This window comes from Limulus polyphemus, unplaced genomic scaffold (assembly GCF_000517525.1).
Source record: "Limulus polyphemus unplaced genomic scaffold, Limulus_polyphemus-2.1.2 Scaffold432, whole genome shotgun sequence".
NCBI classification, from domain to species: domain Eukaryota; kingdom Metazoa; phylum Arthropoda; class Merostomata; order Xiphosura; family Limulidae; genus Limulus; species Limulus polyphemus.
In genome coordinates, this window is record NW_013666042.1 from 223,741 (window position 1) to 242,535 (window position 18,795).

Below are 18,795 nucleotides of genomic sequence, written 5' to 3' on the forward strand. Positions count from 1 at the left end.
GGATTCAACATACAGGAATTACCATAGAACACGTAAAAATTTCAAGACAATAAAACCATCGCAGGCCTGTGTTAATAGTATGCTGTTCCCATAACGATATGTTACTGTTAATTGATGCATTGATCACATTGTACTGTTTATTTATGTAGAGTCTTGTCAGTCAAATCAATAAAAAGCAATGCCGTCTTTTCGTATTTTACAAACCATTCGTCAATAAACAATGGATGCATCCTTCAAAAGATTAAATGACGTGTTACTAAACAATTCATGATATCAGTGTAAAGCTTACGCATTGAATTATTGCTTATTTTTCTACTGCACGGCAAGTCTATTACTTTGGTTGTAAGTCAAAAGGTCAATGCCTGTTATCGTAAGATATTTCAACTTTTAACTTTACTAGCCTCTTATAAAGGAAGAACATGCTGAAAACCCTTTAATGACAAATAGACACATTTTTGACATCATAGATTTAAATATATATTTCACCCTAAATACACTAGTTACCAAAGTCCAAAATGGTGTTAAATCTGTATTATTTTTCATTCAGAAAAGTTTCAACTTTTCTAAAAGTATGCTATAACGATACCAAGCATTAATGCTTCCATTCCGTGAAAAGAAAATGTCAGTAATAATTTTTATTAGGGAGCTATTTAACATTTTTTGTCTTTCCTTTGATTAATATCTACCATTTTCTGCAAACACCAGTTGCTTTTTTCCCTTGCCATTTCCTCTTTAAAAGCTTAGAAACACGTGTAGAACACTATGGAAGCATCAGAAGACAACCCTATACTTCACGTTACTTCCAACTGCACGATTAAAAGGTATTTCAAGTGCAATAAATGCAACTGATGTAGATGTGACACAATGGAATGTTCATGTAAAGAAAATCATCAAGGAAGAAGAGGACAAAAAGAGTTTCCAAAAACGAATACAAAGAAACTAGAAGTGAAAAGAAGAAAGACTCTCTTCTTCTTTGAACACAAAAACTGCCGTTTTCTTACACTTTTAAGTTGTACATTCAGATGCTAATGTTTCCTTTGTAAAGGTCATCATGTATACTTCTGTTTCTACTCTTATTCAATTATTTCTGGTTATTGTTTAAGCTGAAATATCAAAGATCCTGACCAAGTTTATAGCGAAAATTAGTTTCGATTCTCTTGAACTTTCGGTTTTTGGGATGGTTTTGGACTCTTCAGACCTTTAAACGATATTCAAGTCAAAAGTAAAAAATTAGTAATAGCAGATCTGATCTGAAATTTATCATGATATTTCAGGGGTTTTGGCTAGGTTAAATCGCGAAGCTTCAGAAGTTATAATAGTCACCCTACTATTATTAACTAATTAACAATAAAAAGTATGAAACTAGGCTACTTCTTATTCTCAGAACTTCTGAAAAAGGAAGATAATTACGTTAGTCATTACATTATTGGCCTAGTGGCTAGGACGCTTAGGTGTTGCCTCGGATTTGAATCTCATCATCGAATATTCTCGCATTTTCAGCCTTGGGGACGTCATGCTCAATCCTACTATTCGATTAAAGTAGCCCAAGAGTTGGTATGGTAGGTGGTTTTTACCTAGCTACCTTCCCTCTAGTCTATCACTTCTATATTAGGGAGGGCTAGCACAGATAACTCTCGAGTATTTTTGCGCGAAATTCGACAATATACAATTATTTGAAAATCATGGTGTTGCGACCGTACAATACTCGCACTTCGCTTTCACTTATTATGTCCATCAACTTTATTAAAGTTGTACTTCTTTCTAGCAGGAATTGACTCATATTAATGTAAGGATAACAAATTCCTTTTATTATCGATAATCAAAAACACATGGATTTAGGAATAGGATTGGTTTCTTACTGGCAGCATATTAGTTTCGTCCTTCGCATCTCTCTAGTTTATTCGTTCTCTCTTACATATGCTAATCTTCTTTTTATATTTTCATTGAACTCGTGTATTTTATATTCATTTTCACATCCACGCCGAACAGGTCCCTTTCTTTCTGCCCTTATAATCAATCATAACATAGGGAGTCTGGCAGTCTCCAGGCTTAACATAGAAAAGTGGCTGTTTACTCCAATATGTTTTTAATGAGTTAGAGTGCTGTAAAACTCTAAGAGAGTGATCAAAGGCTGGCTGCTTTCTCACTTCTCTCAACTACAACCAATCTTCCTCAAACCTAACTTCATAAAACACAGAAAAAATAACGTAGTTATATATATATATTGCAAAAACATTAAAAAGTGTGAGAAAATAAAATGTTTTCGAATCATTTAGATCAAGCAGTATAACATACAGGAGTTTCAGAAGTATGTAAAAGTAAAGTTAAGGAGAAAAATGATTATAGTTTGAACATAGTAGTATCGTGAAGACTGAAGGAAGAAATGGTATTCCAAAGCGTAAAATGTCGTTTATGAAGCCCAGTGATGTTCTTAATATCAATCTAATTTAATCTTAACTACATGCTCAAGTTGATCTGTAGAAGACATATCTAATTTTAAAGACAAAATAATAAAACACTACATTCACAAAGGCCATAAAAACCGTAACTGATTCGCGTGGTAGAGATTAGTAGCCATAATGAAAGGCTGTTGTCTTTTACTGTAGGCTTATTTAAAAATGATAGAAAAGAAGCATGAGGGCTGAGAATTCTTTTAATCTTCTTTTACCTTTGGTATATGCTTAACAACTCCACAGATTTTCTAATTAATATATAAATATATAATAAAAGTAAATTGAAACAAGTTGACACATTGTACAGAATATATAATATTTAGCTGAAAAGAAGTTCGGGTAGAGTTGATGATAAAATTCAATTTAGGATCATTTAAACGGTTATACTGGTGTTAAGTTTCTTTTAGTCGCAATCTAAGATTAACACCACGAATAGTATAAACAGTTGATGAACGATATATATGTAGGTAGATATCTCAGAAAAACAAATATAAATGTTTAAGAGTGCTTTTGAGAAAACCATTATACCTAACAGTGGTATTGATCCCAAATATCGTACAAATGTTAAAAGTAAATATATCAGTTGCTAGTGATACAGTAACAGAAAAGATCAAGATAAGATGTACTTCCTCTTTAAAATTATATCAAGAAGGCCTATTTGCAAATAAGATATTATCTTGATCTTTTCTGTTACTAGTGCGCTGGTTACATGCGTTTTAATTAGGTCATTTCTATTGGTACATATCATTGAATATCTCGATATTTTCTTGTATTAGATTTCAGTCTAGACAGGACATTATTGTCTATTTTTTATATGTATATGGTTAACAAATGGCTATTTAAAACATTAATTGAGTCCTCAACCCATATTTCTAATGCTTCTTCTTCCTCTTAGTATTTGAAGCCGTTTGCGGTTTGGATTTTGTATCCGGTCCGAGGTTTCTTGAAGAGCCTGGAGGACTATATGAATTCTCTAACAGTTCTGGAAAAGTTATCAAATGCACTGCAGATGGACAACCCCACCCCACTGTTCGCTGGGAGACGAGTGGTGGTTTGACTATATTGGAAAACAAGTTGGTTCACACTCGACCTGATGGTTCTTTAGAGATTTCTCCATTCTCAGCGGAAGACTACCAGCCTGATATTCATTCTGGATCCTTTCGATGTATTGCAAGTAATTCAGTGGGCTCTATCACAAGCACGGATATTCATGTTCGAGCTGGTAAGGCACGAAGCTTGATATCCTCATAGTACGAAAAGAAATGACACAGCTTATAATTTACACTAAAAAAAAAAAAAACGTAAATAATCCCATTCATGTGAGATTCTTTTAAATCTATTAGGTACGGTTAATTCAATATATTTATCTTTCAATGGACATAGTAATCGTTTACAAATATTATTAACGTATTTGATTTCTTGAGAGTTTGTTTGTACATATTTAGGGGAATGTTTTTATATTTTTTATAACATATGGGAATCGTAGTGATTATTAGGTAATTCCTATATGTTATAACAAGCAGAATTACAATTTTTATATAGAGGCATTGCTGAGACTTGCCTGTTTAATACTGATTTTTGTTCAATGACAAATAGGCATTTTTTAATAAATCACAATTTTTATTCGCTCAGCAGACCCGGTGATTCTGAATCACTGGCACGTAGTTGAAAACGAAATTGTAATCAACCAGCACGTACCAGCGACTTCAGAATGATCGAGTCGACTAGACAGGAGTTAATTCTGTTGTTATTTAGAATTTACGCGCAACTTTAACCAATGCATTATTTTGAGCTGACTGACTGAGGAAAGCATTCACCGGCAATTCTTATTAACCTAATCTTGTCTGACCGAGTAGAGATTTCACCCTCACTATTATAACGCACTCATCGCTCCATAATGCGGAGCGCGTTTTGCAGCAACTGACTGCGAATCACAAACCTTCGGATTTACAATCTTGGCACGCTAAAGATTTATCACGCTTGACTCGAGATAATTGTGATAATGAAAGAAAACCAGTTTTTTATTAAACAAAAACCTTATTTGAATAGGTACACTTCGTCAATGCTGGTTTTGCCTGAAATTCTTTGTAATCTGATTCGAGATTCAGTTAATTTTCAAGCCACCACTCATTTATCGGTCAATGTTAACTAAACTGACTTACAGATGAAAGTTCAGCTGGAAAGCTTACACATGTTAGACGTTTCCTTTAGTTGAGGTTGTCATATCTATTTAGGTGACGTCAGTATGCGTTACACCTTCAATATAAATACATCGATAAAAAACTAACATTACAAAAATCATAATCATTGGTCTTAGTTCATATGACAACTTTACCAGCTCATTCATGACAGCTATGTCACATGCTCCAATGTATATATTTGTAGAAACTAGTTTTGGGTCAGCTAGGATAGTGGCTGCTCTCAATATTTCTCGCTTGTGTATAAATCTGTCATGACTTTGAGAACAGAAACTAAGGTGCCACCTGTGTGGTTATTTATGTTACCATTACAACAGTGGAATTATCATGCTATTATTTTATCTTAACATCAATTCAAATTTAGTTTGCTTAGAAGTATATTTACAAATTGACCCGCTTACATAGTTATAACCATTTATTAATATAACTGTTGTATTTTAATGTTTTGGCACATCTTTGTTGCCGTCTGTCTTGTCTATAAATATTTCATAATACCTTGTTTTTGTCACGAGCAGTTCTTGATTGCATTGATTTTCGCTGTCTTCAATTCTGGCTTATCCGACAAAGATAGTAGAAAAAACAACAACAAATAGCTTTCACGTGTGATATGTGTTTCATCTATCTCTTGGATGGGAATTATTTATTTCCTGTCTGTTTATTGTAGGAAATATAACATTTCTTTCGGAAAACGAGAATATACAAGAGAGAGAGAAAAGACATCTTAAATTTGCAGGAAGGCGCTTTAATGAAGACTTAGAAATTACATTAAATGAGAAAATATGCTTTCTGACGTCCAGAACTAGGATAAAGAAACGATATTTTTTACACAAAAGCGTGAACACCAGCTGCTATAATAAATTAGCCTTGAAATTGATGACTAGGTTTTATACCATCCACAAAGAAGTGACCACAAATTTGGGTGAAGTCAAACACTTTCCATCTAAAATATAAAAGTGTCCCCAGCGGTATTCAGTAGGACTTATTGGCATATGAGTTATATTTTTATATAAATTTTTTGATTGACTCTTATATTATTGGATTTCCTGTTAGTAACAAAGATATGGACTTACAAGGAAATTGCTACATAAATAATTTAGGAAAAAATTCCGAAAAGCTGCTGTTAGACATTATTGGTAATTTTAGTGTTAACTGGAAATTTCATCTTAATAATACACTGTTAGTTGTGCTTAAAAATGGAATTTCTTTCAAAGATGTAAACAAAATAATCATTTCATTGTTTTAGCATCATAAAGACTTTCATTTTCTCTGAATAAGAATTTAATGCCATCAAAGAAAGACCAGTGTAATTAAACATCGAAGTAACAGAACTCGTTTAGGAGGTAAAATAATCTATATGTCTTTTTTACCTGATTACTTTATTTTTGAGCAAACCTCCAATGTTAGCTGTGTTACGTATTAGAACTTCAAATGGTCTGAAACCGAGCTAAATGATACTTTAAATTAAGTAGTTAACTTGTACTTTGGATATAGCAGTTAAGTAAAAGCCGGCAAATAGATAGTTTATGATATTTGCCAACAGGATTGATACACAGTTTTCTTTTTTTAAACACAATTACATTTTAATATACACACAACAGTATAACTTACAATAAAGGTTCATACAAATAGTTATTACTAACAATGATTTATAAAACAAATTTCATAAGCGTACAAGCAATATAAAGTCTTCTTTCTAGTCTGGAACTTCTTTGATATCTTATCGAGGGTTCCCGATGAGCGAGTTGATTAGGAGTTGACGTAAGTATAATTCACCTAACAGGGAGCTAGCTAGCTTTGTCCTTCGCTATTTACCAGCCACACACCCCAAGTTTCCACCATTAATTTGAATAATGTTTTCGTAAAAATACTAATGTCGGATGAGAATCCACTGAAGTTAGACGATTTGTAATGTTCGAACTTGGTAAAGAATCCTGGTCAAATATCTGAAGTTTTCCAATTGATAAGCGTTATAACAATCACAGTTACAGCTTCCAAAGTTTATAGCACACTGACTATTGCAAACCAATAATAGCCACTCTCTTTTGTCGCGTTGGTTATATTTATAGGTATGTTTAGGCGTGTGGAGAGTTTCTAGAAAATTCAGATTACGTGACAGTACAAAGCTTTCTCGGATTTTCAACTTTACGTAACAATACTGGCGCTAACACAAGAGTTTATGTACGTACATATATTGTTGATTCTTACACTCATGAATCTTCTACAACATTAGAGAATAGGCAGGAGTTTCGTAATACATATTTAAAAGTATAAGCTATGTATGCTTCTAAATATAGATTTAATCCAAACAAACGTTAATATCAAAAGCTGAGACAAAGATACAGATTTAAGGCAATTGGAATACGATATGTACAAAAGGGCTACTAGCGATCAAAAAACGGTTTGAAAGAATATACTAGCTGATAAACATATAGTAGGCAAGTAGTATCTTAATCTCGAAGGCGTAAATGCATATTTGGGGTAGTAGCATCGTATTCATTTAACAACGCAGAAAAATGTGATTCACTTCTATACAGATCCAAAGAAATGTTAAAACAAAACAAGAAACATTTAATAAAAACCACAATTATTTTCCCATTGCCATTTAGCATTTGGAAATTAATATAACGTCAGAATAGTGTATTAAACAAACGTTGCCATTACAAACAACTTGTGTTACTGCAATAAAAAAGTAAATCTTAATGTTTAGAGTAATTTATAAAGAAACAATTTTGTATATTTAAAATGATAAATATAAAAAATATTGAATATGTTTATATGCATAACTGTAAAAACGCATACACGTATAATATTAATTTAGTCTAAATTTTCAGTAAAGGAAAATTTAAATACGTATTCCAATTTAGCTAATACTAACTAGGATAAAGATGTGTAATATATTTCTAGAGTTAAATACATTAACTTAATCATTTTTGTTACATGAAGTGAAAATTATCTTGAGTTTTGTTTCTAATATTCATGATAAACTAAGAAAGTACTTTTAAATAATCGAAAATAAAAACTAAAACCGTATAGTTGATGTAAAGAAGTGTATTTATGAAATGTTTATATACCATCAAAAATAAGTGATATACTAATGATATCTATAGCAACGCTCTCGTCTGGTTTAGATTTTGTAAAATGATACAGAAGGAAAAACTAGTACCAAAGTGCAAAGCGTGATATCAGAAACTAATAGTACTTTGCGTTTGTTTTACCGTCCTTTCTCGCTGATATGTACTGACACATGCGTAAACACTATCAGTAAACCAACTTTCATTGAACAGTTTTTCTGGTTAAAAGTTTTACGATGTCAGAAAAATGACAAGAGAGTTTAACATTCAACTCAAATATTGGCGAGACAGTGGTTTATGCAGTTAATGGCACTCTGCAAGAATGAACATCATTCTTACAGAGTGCCATTAACACCAGACTCGGTGTGCACTTGGAACTACTTCCTCCATCACTGATGTTGCTCAGTCTGGCACCTATCATTAGCATTATTGCCCAACACCATAATTTATATTGTTACAAGGTTTTGAAAAGGAGGTGAGATCAATCTTATGTCATAAACCTTGACTACAGTCAGTGCACTGCATGTGGACGTCGGTTTCCTAGACAACGTTTAAGCTAACCAAATGCACAGTTATGCCACGTGTTTTCACACATGTATGAAAAACATTCTTCATGGTCGTAGAAACACTACCGTGGACGTAAAAGTGTTATTTGAAGTTTTATCGTGATATAACCATATCATCTTAGTGTTCTAGCTACACAGTATGTAGGAGTTTCAGCTCTCACAATTTCGTTTTGAATACATTTTCCTGATAGCAACCAGTTAGGTGGTTTTTACATTCTCATATGTGCATCCTACCTTCCTTTACCAATACTACTCACTATTGTATAAGTAGTCGTTCTTGAAATTCTTTGCATTTCTTTACTATTTAGCTATACGAACATCCTTCATCGGAAAGGGGTGTAGCCCAATTCCTCAACTACAAGTTACTTATAACGGTATCACACTGTCGATGGATCTGGTATTACTCCTGAACATAATATATAGGTGCTAAATATATTCGTACTAGGCTACAATGCATTCGCACACACACGCACGCACACTAAATTAGCATTTACAAATCCTTCTTATAAAGAGGGTTTAATACTCCGTGTATCTAAGCTGTTCAGATCTTAAGTTTCGTTATTGTGTTTCGGAATTGAATTAAGAGTCCAATTTTATAATAATTATGTAGTTTTTGAGTCATTTATAATTTACCATACAGTAATCTAAATTAATTTAAGTGTGTGTATGACACTGCACCTAATTCATTATTCGATATTATACTGCGGAACAACTGTTTAATATTATATGTGTTAGATATTTCTTTTCCTGTTCACCTAAATGAATTTAGGTTACTGTAAGGTGAATTACAGAGGACTCAAAAACCAAATAAATATTATATACATTTCACTATTGTAAGAGGCCTAACTGTATTTATTTGGTTTGCTGATCCAAGCTGTGCTGATGAACCTTAAGAAGGCGAAACTGCGGTTCATAGCAGAGGGTACGGCCAACCAAAGGATACATCAGGCCTCTACGTTACAGATTCTCTTTGCAAGTTTACCTTTGGTGGAAAAACAAAAGAAATCTGTAACACACACATATTTATAATCCAGTTTTAACTGAAATAATAAATGAAGTAATATAATATTTTATATAATAATCATCGTCTTTGAAATATGAGATTCATATTACAAAATATATTTTGTTTCCATTTGTATGTGTTCTTAGTTTGTAAAATTTACCGACATGTTCATGAGAGGGATCTTGGTAATTTCTTTTAACTGCGAAACATAAATGAGCGAAATGAGTTACTGCAGCTATCATACAAGTTATTTCAAGTACTTTCTTTCATAGTGAATTTACAATAGCTATTATGTTCAACCGGAGCTAAATACTTTTAATTAATCCTAGTTTGAAAGTTACTTGAAACTTGTGTAACTATTTTGATTTTAAGCGCTATGTTCTTCTACGCGCTGTATTGCACTTATAACTGTTTGTTTATTTTAAAGCACAAAGCTACACAATGGTACATATGCGTTGTGCCAAACGCAGGCGTCGAACCTCAAACTTTAGCAGTATAAGCCCTCAAGTTTACCGATGACCCAGTGGGGGGGAGGGGTACATTATGTTTGAAAGGAGTTTTGAAACTTAAATAATATAATGTCTTCTTCCCAAATAAACACAAAACTATTAACTTAAGCTATCTTAGAGGCTCTAAATACAGATCATTAATTTTCTTACTCTAATGCCCCCCGGTGGCTCAGAGGGAAATCTGTGGGTGTGTAACTCTACAATTCCTGTTTCCATACCCGCGGTGGGCAAAGTGCAGAGAGCCCATTGTGTAGCTATGCGCTTAACAACAAACAAACTTTATTTTAGTAAATAAAATATGTAGAACTTATCATATTTTTTTAATATATAAATAATACTGTCGATTTTTAATCGTAATTTAAAAAAGTATATGTTTTAGTAAAACAATACTAAATTTGTGTTAGCTTCTAAGAGTACATATTATCGTATGTATATTTTATTAAATGTTTCAAAATTGTCGATGATTTATTTTAATACCTTTCCTACTTTAAAGATTCGGGTATAGGCATATATATATGGAACATACAAACATAAAATGAAATATTCTCTCTACTCCCAACCATATATTCTACGTGTTCTATATTTTATCTTTTTTTTGTCTAAACATTTTCTTTTACTTTCATCAGCCTCTAAATTTCAATTTTCTTAATCGAGTTGTAACAATTTCAAAAAACAATAGATATTTCTTTTAGAAAATACTCCTCCAACATTAAGCTCTTTTTAAGAGTTTCGTGCAAATTTAAGACGGATTGGATTGTCCTTTGTATTTTATCTGTCATTTTAATTCCTCGCTATCCAAAATTCGAAGTATAAATTATTTTCATAAATCCCTTAAGTTTCTTTATTTCTGATTTTTTCCACACAATTCCAAAACTATAGCTATATACAAAATCTTATTTTTCCCTCTCAACGACTTATATCCCCACTTAAATCTATATTTTTAATGTAACATTATTTTGTCAGTTTCTTATTATTTAGATATTTTGATCATTATCTAATCATATTTACTTCTCATTTTTCATGTTTCTACTCTCCACCTCGCATTTTAATGTTCGATGACACCATTTTCAAACAATAACAAATATTATCAAAGAATTGTATGGACTCTTTCAATTCTTGGTCTATAATGATCCCTTCCTCAAATTTTGATATTGGTTCAACTTGCTTATCAAACTTTTTAAATAATGTTTATATTCTGCATCTTTTTTTACTTATGAATCGTTTAATTCATTTTAAATTTTAGTTGTTCGTCGTACTTCACTTATTTTTATATTGATACACAGATACTTGTGTGTTGTTCCGTCTTTTATCTTTTCCACCTTAAAATTAAGTCTTATTTTTCATAATAACCGTCTTTCTTGAATACTGTTGTTATTGTGTTTTCCAAGTTTATGATTAAATTGTTGTTCATATGATATCAGTATGCTCATGTTATATAAACATTAACCATTGTACAGGGGTTTGGAAAACATATGAAACCAGGACAAACTAATTCTGGTAAACAATACACGTAAAGGGAAAGAAGAAAAGAGACAGTACACAACCTTATTTAACATCTTTTATACTCTCAACTATATAAAAATACCTAGTAAATATATCATGACTTGTTTATAAATTTATTTTTAAGATTTTACTATTTCGTTTTCCAATGTTGGCATGAACTTCAAACTGCAAATCGATACATCTTTGTTTATTCCACACGTGTCAAGCAACCGATAACTGCATATTTAAATAGTACGTCCTGGTTTATTGACGAAGTTATTTATTGATTCTTTAGTTTTTTTCCTTGTTTGCCAGTGGGTGAGATTATAAATGGATTTTTATCGACAGAAGCTACTAGTGTAAATGTGTAGTGTTTTTGTTTTTGGCTATGAAAAAGTTTAAAACTGAATGTAATTTTATCTTCGTAATTACGTTATTCTCATTCCAATTTTCTAAACGTAATCATTACGGAAGTTTTAGGAAGTGTTTGACCGGTTGTACAGGCTTCAACTTCCTGTACTATGGGACATAAAACATTTATACACACTTCTGTAATTTGCGTTTAGTAAAATATGAAGTAATAATCACCGTTTAAGGAAATTAGCCTTTGAGTTAAGTATAATCATACACATGTATTTACATATATAGTGACTCACGCTTTCAAAGATCATTTGAATTACATGATAAAGAAGTATATATTTGTATTTTTCTGTCTCTGAAATGCTTTATTATATATAATATATGGTCGTGTTAATCACTAATGCCACTTTAGTTTTGGCTCTCACCATTTGTTTTATTCGTAATTAATCATTTTTTTTTCATTTCACTTGTTACACATTACAATTTTGAATGGTCTGAAACCGAGCTAAATGATACTTTAAATTCAGTAATTAAATCAATGCCGATATATCTCCAATTTATGATATTTGCCAACAAGATTGACACACGCAGTTTTTTTAATAGAAATATATTTTAATATATATAAACAATAATACAATTTACAATAACCCTTATTACAAATAGTTATTACAAACAATGATTTATATGCAAAAGTTTTACAAACTTACAAGCAATATAAAGTCTTTTTTCTAGTTTGGAACTTCCTTGATATCTTATCAAGGGTTGACGATGAGCGAGTTAATTTCGAGTTGACGTAGGTATAATTCACTTAACAGGGAGCTAGCTAGCCCTGTAGTTCTCTCTGATCACACCCCCATTACAGGTTGAGTTTCCACCGATGACGTTAGGTAATGTTTTCGTAAAAGTACTAATGTCTATTGTGAATCCACTGAAGTTAAATGGTTTGTAATGTTCGAAAATTATAAACGTTCCTCGATAAATATATGAAGTTTCCCGATTAATAAATGTTAATCATAGTTATAGCTTACGAAGTTTATAGCCCACCAACTACAGGCAACCAATAACAGATACTCACTCCCCTTTGGCGCGTCGCGCTGGTCATACTTACAGGCATGTGGAGAATCTCTCGAAAATTCAGATTACGTAACAATACAAAGTTACACCGGCGTTTACGCACAACCCTAGAGAATAGGCGAGAGTTTAGCAACACATACCTAACAGTACACGCCATGTGCACTTCCGTCACAACTCCGTTAAAAATTGGCATAAGACAATTTTTAACTATGATATTATATATATATATATACATGCCCCCAATGGCACAGCGGTATGGCTGCAGAATTACATGTGCACTTTTCAAATAGAAATCCAATTCAAACAAACATCCATATCAATATATATATATATATAAATAATAAATCCGTCACACACTTTATTTTATACTAAACGCTTCTCATTTTTATTACATTTCGGGTTCGATCAGCATACCCACAGCTTTGGTATTGGTAAAACAATTAATCGTTTTCTACCTGCTATATCGCTCGTAATACACTGTAATTTGTTATTAAAATTAAATTTAGAGAGCTTATTTACATTTGCAGACCTTAAAACACTGCAATAACACATTCGAAACTATTACTTATCTCAAAACATACTGAATAATTTGCGAATAAAATTCGAATAAAATGAAAATTACAACAGTTATTTGAAAGACGAGCATCTCTGATACAACAAACGTTATGTTTAGTTACAGGTCTTTTTTAGTACAGTGGAAGATTTGGAATAAACATATTTCAGCTTCAGATTTAAACTAAAAGAAAGACAAGAACAAAAAACTTCAAAAAGAATGCAAATATAATTTAATCAAAGAAAAATCAGAAAATTGAATAGCACATATATCTCTAGCATACGGGTATAAAACAAACTAAAAACTTGATTTATATAAGCAGAATGTATGACATAAAACTATCCTACTATAGATTTATATATTACCTTTTATACATCTATTTACGTACATTTCTGTATTTCATTTTTTGCGCAACCTGTATTTAAATGTTTTTTTTTTTATATTTGGTATACTTATATTCTTGTTATAGTTCTTATTCCTACCATTTAGTTAAATGGTTATTCAGAAACATTCAACTGTATGGAATAAAAACAGTAATTAATCATGCCATTTGTCATATCCTGTTCAATTCATATTTCCGCTTATTGAATCAATTGCATATTATTATTACTTTTGAAACCACACACATTTCGGTTGGAAAACCTTTTATTGCTGTTTGAAGTATATTTGTGGAATCTGATCGTATGTGTGAGGAAATGAAATTTTTTTATTTATATATTCAACTTCCTATATTGATAATTAAAAGTTAGTAAATGACATGTAATCGTGGATTGCATAAATGAACATCATGTAATATTATACTAATATCCACATTCTCAAAGAATATTTTAATTTGAAGATACATTAAAGAGAAAATATCGAATTGCATGTCTCTTAACTGTTTTCACTATTGAGCAATATGAATTCATTAAAATGTTTTCATGATTTTTTTCTTATAATGAAAACCACAGGCAGGTGAATGTAATAGGCGTGATGTTGTGAATTGTCTAGCAATACATAATTTTGATCACGATATTGTACAGTGACAGCCAAAACAGACATCATAAATACCTAAAGATGTTTATAATAAAAAATAACGAAGATATTCAAAGATATTGCATAATTCATCTGGTAGGAATTAAACATGTGTAAATAAGTCATAGATGATGGAAATAATAGTATCGATTCTGCGTTATGCTTCCTGCACGTTTAAATATGAAAATATCAAACATTTCACACACACACGGAATTATCGGTAGAACTTCTAATACGATATTACTTCAATAATAAACAATTTAAATACTATTTCGACTTGAATTGTTTTATTTTCGAACAACCATTTTAGAACCTGTCCCACAAACTAATTTTGCTGAAAATTGGTACCTTAGAGTTGCTTCGAGTTAATGTTTTATTTATTTCCATTGTCTAAGGTCAAATAGGTTAAATTTCCTGTCTTTGAATTTATTTGTTGCAATGGAATACCATGTCTTTTGAATTAAGATAGGTCTCTGTGTTACTCTTATTAAGCCCCAGTGGCACAGCGGCATGTCTGTGGATTTACAACGCTAGAATCCGGGTTTCGATACCCGTGGTGGGCAGAGCACAAATAGTCCATTGTGTAGCTTAATTACAAACAAACAAACGACAAGATAAACCCGATAATCATGTTATTCGAAATTTTATTTCTTCACACACCAACATTTGCGTTATTTACTCAGTTATACTTTATCCTCTCTTTGAGGAACGCTTGGTCTTCCACACAAACCAACATTTGCGTTATTTACTCAGTTATACTTTATCCTCTCTTTGAGGAACGCTTGGTCTTCCACACAAACCAACATTTGCGTTATTTACTCAGTTATACTTTATCCTCTCTTTGAGGAACGCTTGGTCTTCCAGCTCACGTTGTTTAATCTTAGTAATAATATCTTCCTGTGCAAGAAATTAGTACTTAGTTACTAAAACGTTCTTCAAAATTCATATAAGAAACTCAAGAACAACAAACAAAGGAAAATTATTATGCCAAAGGCCAGGCATGGCCTTGTGGTTAGAGTGTTCGAATCCCTGTCACACCGAATATGCTCGCCCTTTCATCCGTGGGGGCGTTAAAACCCCACTATTCGTCGGTAAAATAGTAACCCAAGAATTGGCTGTGGGTGGTGTTGACCAGCTGCCTTCCCTCTATTCTATCACTACTAAATTAGGAATAGCTAGCGCAGATAACCCTCGTGGAGATTTGCGCGAAATTCAAAACAAACAAAACTTATTTCAAAAATTCGTACCAAACTTATAGAGGTATGTTGTTTTTTTCGAAAAGAAAGACTTAATGGAATACTGATGGCTTAGAAAGGATAGGTAGATATAAGCAAGAGAAGCCTTAAAAAGTACTAATTGTTTTGCATCTTTTTTATGTTTTCGTTCTCTGCATTGTTATAAGTAGGTGTAGCAAAATTCAGTCCATAATTAAAGCACTTGACAGTAATGAAATAAATAATATAATAAAAATTGTGTTCAAGATAAATAGCGTGTATATTTTAACTTTATATAGTTAGATAGGTCTTAGTAAAGCACACGAGAATTATTTTGCTGCAGATGGTAAATATACATGAAAATATAATCATTGGCTAGGCTATTACTATAATCATCGTTTTAGTAAGCTATTTCTGTATAGTGTAACGAATTTATTATTATATATTTAATTTAATATCAACATTTGTTTAGACTAAGTTTATATTTAGAAATATGCATAGCTTATAGTGTTAAATGTGTATTACAAAACTCCCAACTATACTCTGAAGTTGTAGAAGATTCTCGAGTTAAGAATCAACAATATATGTATGTACGTAAACGCTTAATGTAGCTTTGTACTGTCACGTAATCTGAATTTTCTAGAAACTCTCCACACGCCTAAACATACCTATAAATATAACCAAATGAAATGAGTATCTATTATTAGTTTGCTATAGTTAGTGTGCTATAAACTGTGGAAGCTATAACTATGATTGTTATAACGCTTATCAATCGGAAAACTTCAGATATTTGACCAGAAGCATTTACAAACTTCGAACATTACAAATAATTTAACTTCAGTGGATTCTCATCGGACATAATTATTTTTACGAAAACATTATCTAACTTCAACAGTGGAAAACTCGACGTGTGTGGCTGGTGACTAACGAAGGAGAAAGCTAGCTAGCTTACCATTAATCAAATTGTACCTACATCAACTCGTAATTAACTCGCTCATCGTGAACCCTCGATAAGATATTAAGGAAGTTCCAGACTAGAAAGAAGACTTTATATTGCTTGTCAGATTTGTAAAATTTTTATATATAAGTCACTGTGTGTAATAACTATTTGTAATAACTGTTAATGTAAGTTATATTGTTGTTTGTATATTAAAACATATTTGTGTTAAAAAAAGCTGTGTGTATTAATCTTGTTGGCAAATATCATAAACTGGCTATATATGGACATTTACTTAAGAGATAAATCAAAAGTAAAATCTAACTACTAAATTTAAAGTATCATTTAACTCAATTTCAGACCATTAGCAATCGTAATACGTAACAATAGTGACAAGAGTAAATATTTATTAAAATGTCTTACTAATACACAGATCTATTTAAATTGATTCAGATAATTACAGTTCTTATCAACGTTGTTATTGTGTTTTTGTGACATAAAATTTTATATGAAAGATTAATTTCTTTGTAACGTGTAAAGGTTCGTTCATAATTTTCGCTATTTTCACAAGCGCACGATACTTGCGCTTTTTTAAACCCCCGCCCTCTTCTGAAAGCTTAGTTATTTTTTGTAAACATATATTATCAGACATTAATCGTTATGAATAGAGATCTAGAAATTTGAAAACAAAAAGTGTTTAAGTCCATAGAATTCGGCGTTTTGTACGGCCCCTAAAATGTACAACGACTACGCCATTAAAAAATTTGTCTAATTCATGCTATAACCCTCCTCCACCCCCAAATAACTCAGCGGTAAGTTAGAAGGCTTATAATGCTAAAAACCGGGTTTCGATACCGTCGTGCGTACAGCATGGGTAACTCAGTAGTGTATATATAGGGTTTCTGCGAACGTTGAAAACAGAAAGAGGCCCAAAATCATAAAAAATAACACAATCAAAAAATCACGAAAAAAAGCTCACAATCGTTAAAGAAACATCGAAAATGACAGTCACAATTAAAACAATTATCTGCAAGACTAAAATATTTTCGCCGTGTCTGTGAAAATACTGTAGTACTTTATTGGGATTCGATAAAGTGAGCTTCGTAGCAAAAGGAAGAACCGAGAAATAAATAAAAATGAAGAATACGAGCAGATGATGTAAGTGCGGGAAAGCGATATGTGTTGGCTATAATAGCCCGATGAGCTTCTACAGATCCAGGAATAAAAGATACATTCAGCTAGGCCGATACTGTACATCAATGCCACGAACACTATTCGTGTATCCAAATCCATCACCCTTATCTACGTGGGAAGAAGAAGTGTGTTGTACTGCGAAGGCGTAACTGCACGTGGCATACATTAGTTCTGTTACGGTTCACTTTATCCTTAAGTATTATACGGTAGCAGATATTTTTCATTGTGACATCTATAACCGATTGGTCTCTTCTCAATCTAGTACATTTGATTGAACTGTTGCCTTGCTGAAGTTGTGATGAATCCTTATAATCCCAGCAAGTGCAACAATATAGGCGTACGTTTAATGTTTTCTAATAAAACAAAATCATCTATAGATTATGATTCACAGAATAACCGATCTTAAAATTTGGTGGATAAACATTAATAATCGAAATAAGGTAAAGAAGCACGCTGAGTAAGAATAATTTCTAGAAACAGCAGCAAAATACTTTTCTGTGTTGACTCCGTGGTTGTGTTCTGGATGTTGTAACTGGAGAACCTGATTCGAGTCTGTGGATACTTCAAAATATTCCCTGTTATCAATCCCTTACTGAAGGTGATGAATGGTAGGGTGCTACTGAAACAAAAACTAGTGACCACTTATTCTAAAATATACAAAATAGTAATACAGGCTAGTAACCACTTATTCTATAATATATAAAATAGAAAGACATGCTAGTGAGCACTTATTCTAAAATATATAAAATAGAAATAAACAATAATAACCATTTATTCTAAAATATGCAAAATAGAAATACAGGCTAGTAACCACTTATTCTAAAATATGCAAAATAGAAATACAGACTGGTAACCACTTATTCTAAAATATACAAAATAGAAATACATGCTAGTAACCACTTATTCTAAAATATATAAAATAGAAATACAAACTAGTAACCACTTATTCTAAAATATACAAAATAGAAATAAACAATAATAACCATTTATTCTAAGATATGCAAAATAGAAATAAACAATAATAACCATTTATTCTAAAATATACAAAATAGAAATACAGGCTAGTAACCACTTATTCTAAAATATACAAAATAGAAATACATGCTAGTGAGCACTTATTCTAAAATATGCAAAATAGAAATAAACAATAATAACCACTTATTCTAA

The 18,795-nt window shown here is 31.7% G+C and overlaps 1 protein-coding gene across 1 annotated transcript in view; it reads left to right on the forward strand.

Annotated features, from left to right (window-relative positions):
• Positions 1-18,795, forward strand: part of LOC106458231 (Down syndrome cell adhesion molecule-like protein Dscam2) — a 260,015-nt gene that overhangs the window by 122,212 nt on the left and 119,008 nt on the right. Inside the window, exon 2 of the mRNA XM_022384379.1 lies at positions 3,349-3,675. The gene's annotated coding sequence lies outside the window, so the exon portion shown is untranslated. The remainder of the gene's footprint in view (positions 1-3,348; positions 3,676-18,795) is intronic.